This window comes from Sphaerodactylus townsendi, linkage group LG07 (genome assembly GCF_021028975.2).
Source record: "Sphaerodactylus townsendi isolate TG3544 linkage group LG07, MPM_Stown_v2.3, whole genome shotgun sequence".
NCBI classification, from domain to species: domain Eukaryota; kingdom Metazoa; phylum Chordata; class Lepidosauria; order Squamata; family Sphaerodactylidae; genus Sphaerodactylus; species Sphaerodactylus townsendi.
In genome coordinates, this window is record NC_059431.1 from 2,281,301 (window position 1) to 2,287,300 (window position 6,000).

General features: G+C 50.2%; 1 long non-coding RNA gene across 1 annotated transcript in view; it reads left to right on the plus strand.

Annotated features, from left to right (window-relative positions):
• The window catches only part of LOC125436033, a 126,271-nt gene extending 120,738 nt beyond the window's left edge, over window positions 1-5,533 (plus strand). Inside the window, exon 3 of the long non-coding RNA XR_007244978.1 lies at window positions 5,448-5,533. This is a non-coding gene — a long non-coding RNA (uncharacterized LOC125436033). The remainder of the gene's footprint in view (window positions 1-5,447) is intronic.
• The last annotated feature ends 467 nt before the right edge of the window (window positions 5,534-6,000 follow it).

A 6,000-nucleotide genomic window follows, 5' to 3' on the forward strand; every position in this document is an offset into this window, starting at 1 on the left:
ATCCCTGCTATCTAGATATAGACCGCTCTAAAATCTAAAACTAGGGATGCCTGCCTTCAGGTGGGACTCAGGGGTCTCTTGGAATTACACCTCAACTCCATACTACAGAGGCCGGTTCTCTGGGAGAAAACGGATGATTTGGAGGGCGAACTTTATGGCTTTGTAGCCTACCGGGGCTCCTCCCCTCTTCAAGCCCCACCCTCTCCAGGCCCCGCCCCCAAACCTTCTGGTGTTTCCCAGCCCGGATCTGGCAGCTGTCCTTCGTTTCTGCTTTTCCCTAAACTGGAAGAATCTAAAGAATGAATTAATTTCAGAAGGACATAATATGATCTCCAATATAAATATGCTATTATTTCAGCTGGAGCCGGAGGTATCTAATGTTGACTTGAACAAGATGCTGACTGGCCCTCCCCAAGAATTCCAAGAGCAGAAGTTGTGGTTTTGCTTCATTAGCGAAGTCCGTGTTGGGAAATTTGCTGGACATTTGAGGGTAGAAAATAGAGGGTGGAGTTTGGGAAGGGAAAGAACCTTGATGGGGTACAGGGCTATGGAGTCCACCCTCCAGACCCACCCTTTTCTCCAGGTGAACTGATCAGTTGTAATCCCGGGAGGTCCAGGTACGCTGGAAGTTCTACTAGCAAACTTCTTCTGTGTATGGAGCAGCAGTGGCGTAGGAGGTTAAGAGCTCGTGTATCTAATCTGGAGGAACCGGGTTTGATTCCCAGCTCTGCCGCCTGATCTGTGGAGGCTTCTCTGGGGAATTCAGATTAGCCTGTACACTCCCACACACGCCAGCTGAGTGACCTTGGGCTGGTCACAGCTTCTCAGAGCTCTCTCAGCCCCACCCACCTCACAGGGTGTTTGTTGTGAGGGGGGGAGGGAAAGGAGATTGTCAGCCCCTTTGAGTCTCCTGCAGGAGAGAAAGGGGGGATATAAATCCAAACTCTTCCTCTTCTATGTTCTCATTATCTTAGCTTTTAATAAAAGCTTCCACCAATTTGCCTTGAACAGCTATTAGGCTTGCTAATTTCTTGGATCCAGTTATTTAATTGATTTTTAAAAGCTCCTGTCAAGGAGACCGAGGTTAGTGACACTGAACACATCTTATTGCTGCAGTTGTTTGAGAAGAAGAGTTTGGATTTATACCCCACCTGTCTCTCCTGCAAGGAGACTCAAGGTGGCTTACAAGCTCCTTTCCCTTCCTCTTCCCATAACAGACACCTTGTGAGGCCGGTGGGGCTGAGAGAGTCCAGAGAGAACTGTAACTAGCCCGAGGTCACCCAGCAGGAATGTAGGAGTGTGGAAATACATTTGGTTCACCAGATAATCCTCTGCCACTCAGGTGGAGGAGTGGGGAATCAAACCTGGTTCTCCAGATTAGAATCCGCCTGCTCTTGACCACCACCCCACGCTGGCGCTTTGCATTTATTTATTTATTTATTTATTTATTGTTTACATTTTTATACCGCCCCATCCCCTAGGGGCTCTGGGCGGTGTACAACAACTTAAAATACAATAAATAAGTTATTAAAATCTTTAAAACAGCGGTAACACTATACTAATAATATAATAATAGGAAGGCGTCTGACCAATCCCATTTTTCATTAAAATTCTCCCAGGGGAAATTGGGGGAGAGGGAGGGAGGCGAGCCACAGTAGATGGTAGCCTAGATGGTAAACTGGCTGGGGCACCGTTTCAGCGGCTGTGGTCCCCTCGAATTGGCCAGTGTTTCTTTCCGTTTTACAGGCCCTCACGGGAACTCACCAAGGTCCACTTGGGGAACCTCGAACTTCACGCAGGAGGAGGTGTTCCACCAGGCCGGGGCCAGGGCTGTAAAGGCCCTGGCCCGCGTGGAGGCCAGCCGCATCATTGAGGGGCCAGGGACCACTAACAGATTAGCCTCCGTTGAGCGAAGAGGCCGTGCAGGGACATACGGGGACCCTCGGGGTGTCTGCTCTCTGGGCTTGGCTTCCGTTGCTCCGTTGCTTCATCCTGACCGTTTGCTTGACTTGTCTTTGCTCTCAGTGGCCTTAATTCCCATCCCCCACCCCACTCCCCGTGGTTTGGCTGCCTCACTGTCAGCTTTTCTGTGTTGGTGTTCCTCCTTCTTGTTCTCCTCTTTTGGGTAAGAGTGGTACTTTTGGGGAGTTTGCCGCCTTGCCTTTTATGGCTTCCTCCACTCTGCCTGTTGGCATCATACCTATGCTAATCAGGGGCACGCAGCGTTTGAGCTGAGCTCCAATTGTTATGGCTTGAAATAGCCCCCAAGCCCCCTGCAGGCATCGGGTGTGCGTGATCCTCCTTCATTTTGAAATCAGATTGGACCCTGTCGGACATCCTGGGCGGCTCTGCATTTGCATGCGGAATATGCTGAGCTGGCGGAGATGGGGGCTGCGATTGTGCCATGGCCGCACAGAGCTGGCATCGACTCCTGGGTCTTGGCACCGTTCAGGATCCAGGCGAGGTTTGCCTCCTCTCTGCTCAGTTCGCTGATTCTGCTGTTCCAGAGTGCAGCTAAATCCAAGTCCAACAGCTCTTTAGTAACCAAGAAATTACCTTTATTGGCAGCACGCCGGACGAAGCAGACGCGCCTTCACCTGCTGGCGAGAGACACTGGTACAGGGTGTCCTGCCAGCTTTATTATTTTCATTGTTATTATTGAGCTGCGGTGTTCGCCATCTCATCAAAACAGGCCCAGGGGAGCATAACCAGAGGAGGGCGACCAAAATGGTGAAAGGTCTGGAGTCCATGCCCTATGAGGAGCAGCGGTGGCGTAGGAGGTTAAGAGCTCGTGTATCTAATCTGGAGGAACTGGGTTTGATTCCCAGCTCTGCCGCCTGAGCTGTGGAGGCTGATCTGGGGAATTCAGATTAGCCTGTGCACTCCCACACACGCCAGCTGGGTGACCTTGGGCTAGTCACAGCTTCTCGGAGCCCTCTCAGCCCCACCCACCTCACAGGGTGTTTGTTGTGAGGGGGGAAGGCAAGGAGATTGTAAGCCCCTTTGAGGTCTCCTGCAGGAGAGAAAGGGGGATATAAATCCAAATTTCCTCAACCTCTCTTGTTAACCATGGTGGCTTTCTTTTGGACTGGGTGCTGCCTTTTCTAACCTGTGGAACACATTCCAGCTGAGCTTTTATTACTGTGTTTTTAAATAACCTCCAAGCATCCTGGACAGTTTTGACTCTCTTGATTTTCTTCTTCTTCTTCTTCTTCTTCTTCTTCTTCTTCTTCTTCTTCTTCTTCTTCTTCTTCTTCTTCTTCTACTTCTCCTCCTTCTCCTCCTCCTCCTCCTCCTCCTCCTCCTCCTCCTCCTCCTCCTCCTCCTTCTTCTTCTTCTTCTTCTTCTTCTTGGAGCTGGGAATGCTTAGTTTGGAGAGGAGAAGGTCAAGGGGTGACTCAATAGCCATGTTTAGATAGCCATGTTTAGACGGAACATGAGTCAGCAGTGTGATGCGGCAGCCAAGAAAGCCAATGCAATTCTTGGCTGTATCAATAGGAGTATAGTGTCTAGATTGAAGGATGCAATTGTACCTATTCTGCATTGATTAGACCTCACCTGAAATATTGTGCACGGTTCTGGGCACCACAATTCAAGAAGGATATTGACAAGCTGGAACAGATCCACAGGAGGGCAACCCAAATGGTCAAAGGTCTGGAGTCCATGCCCTACGAGGAGAGACTTAGGGAGCTAGGGATGTTTAGTTTGGTGAAGAGAAGGTGAAGAGATGACATGATAGCCATGTTTCGATATTTGAAGGGATGTCATGTTGGTGAGGGAGCAAGCTTGTTTTCTGCTGCTGCAGAGACTAGGACCAGGAGTGATGGGCTCAAGGTGCAGGAAAAGAGATTCCACCTAAACATCAGGAAGAACTTCCTGACCGTCAGGGCAGCCCGACTGTGGAATTCACTGCCCCTGAGAGTTGTGGAGTCTCCTTCTTTGGAGGTTTTTCAGCAAAGACTGGATGGCCACCTGTCAAGGATGCTTTGATTGTGTGTTCCTGCATGGCTGGGGGTTGGACTGGGTTGTGGTCTCTTCCAACTCTATGGCTCTGTGGTTCTAAGTTCACTTTGAGACTCCAGAGAGCATGAGGGTTTGCCGTGTTCAGAATGCCGTGGAAGTCAGCCCCACACGCTCCCCTACAGAAGTGATTTCCCAGGTGGAGGTCTTTCATATCCCTGATTGCCTTTTAGCTGGAGATGGTGGGGCTTGAACCTGGGGCAGCGGATACTTTGCCACTGTTCTCCAGCCTCTTCCCAGGACATCTCAAGGTCCTTCGCTGGGCTCAGGCAAACTCGCTTGTCTGATAGGACGCAACAGCACAGGGGAGAAATGGCACCTGGAGATGCGGGGGCACAGGACTTGGTTAAGGTGACCAGATGGTCACCTTTGTGACCCCGGATGGGCTGGTAGGCGGGCAGCTGTGCGCGCACACATGCGCAGCCGCAGGAGCGCACTGCCTTCTGGGGTGCTGCCGTTTCCCGCCCTGTGACAGGGCGGGAAACAGCAGCACCCCAGAAGGCAATCTTGTAACTTGTCTGTGATGAGAACTGCACCCTGCCTTCAAGCCCAGAAGGCAGTCGCGGCAGCCTTCAAAAGAGTGGGACATTGAAAGAACCCTTGGGGACAAATTGTTTGAAGGCGGGACTGTCCCGCCAAAAGTGGGACGTCTGGTCAGCCCCTAGGCTTGGTGGTATGTGGCTAGGGCACACGCCATTTGGTCACATGGGGCGGCACCCCCCACGTGACCAAAGGGCGTCGCGCCGAGACATGGTGACCTCATGTTCCTATAGGCCGTTTGCCTCTGCCGCAGCACCCTGTGCCGGCTTTGTGAGGCGGGAAGATAAAACCTGCCCGTGCTTTGGTCTCGAGTCATTACTTTGAAGCGGGCCTTTCATTCACTTGACGAATTCTACTTAATAAAATAAATACAGGGAGAAAATGTAATTGGATTTAATTTATTACCCAGTTCCGCCTAGCAGCCGCCAATTACACAAAAGCAATTAGACGGAGCTTTCCATTAATGGCCATCTCCAAACCTCCGATGGGCACAACCTCCATCAAACATAGCAGCACGCATCGGGTTTTATTTATTTCGGCCCGCGATCTAGATCGCGGAGGAAATATCCGGTTTTGTCGAGGCTGCTCCTGCCCGGGTGCAGGAAGGCGCCTGAGCTTCGGTTTTAGCGACTCTCCGGATATCACACGCCATAAAGCAGAAGAGGGCTTCGTGGTAGAAATGCAAGGAAAGAGATTGAAAACAGCTTTCATGCACAAAAATAATGCACAAAAATAGAGATTGAAAACAGCTTCAATGCACAAAAATAGCCAAGTTGACGAGCTATCTGACATGCTGGAGTTCTAACACAGTGTGGTTGGTCCTTAAAGCAAACAGTCCCAGAGCATAACACAGATATTTTCTTGGCATTGTTGGTTTCATTTCTCAGCCCTTTGACCTGAAATTGATGCTGCTCCTGTATCCTGTATCTGAGGGGAAAGTTCAGCAGAGATTAATGTAAGATGCTACACTAAGGTAGGAAAAATGAAACGCACAGATGTAGGATGGGTGACACCTGGCTTGACTACATGCGAAAGGGACCTGGGAGTCTTACTAGACCACAAACTGAACATGAGTCAGCAGTGTGATGTGTGGCCAAGAAGCCAATGTGTGTGTGTGCTGTGTCAATAGCCATGATGGCTAGATTTGGGGTTGTAATTGTATCTCTCTATTCTGCATTGGTTAGGAATATTGTGTACAGTTCTGGGCACCACAATTCCAAGAAGGATATTGACAAGCTGGAACAGGTCAGAGGGAGGGGCAGCCAAAATGGTCAAAGGTCTGGAATCCCATGCCTATGAGGGAGAGACTCAGGGAGGCACAGGGGGATGTTTAGTTTGGTGAAGAGAAGTTTATGAGGTGACTTGATAGCCACGTTTCAGTGTTTGAAGGGATGTCATGTTGGTGAGGGAGCAAACTTGTTTTCTGCTGCTGCAGAGACT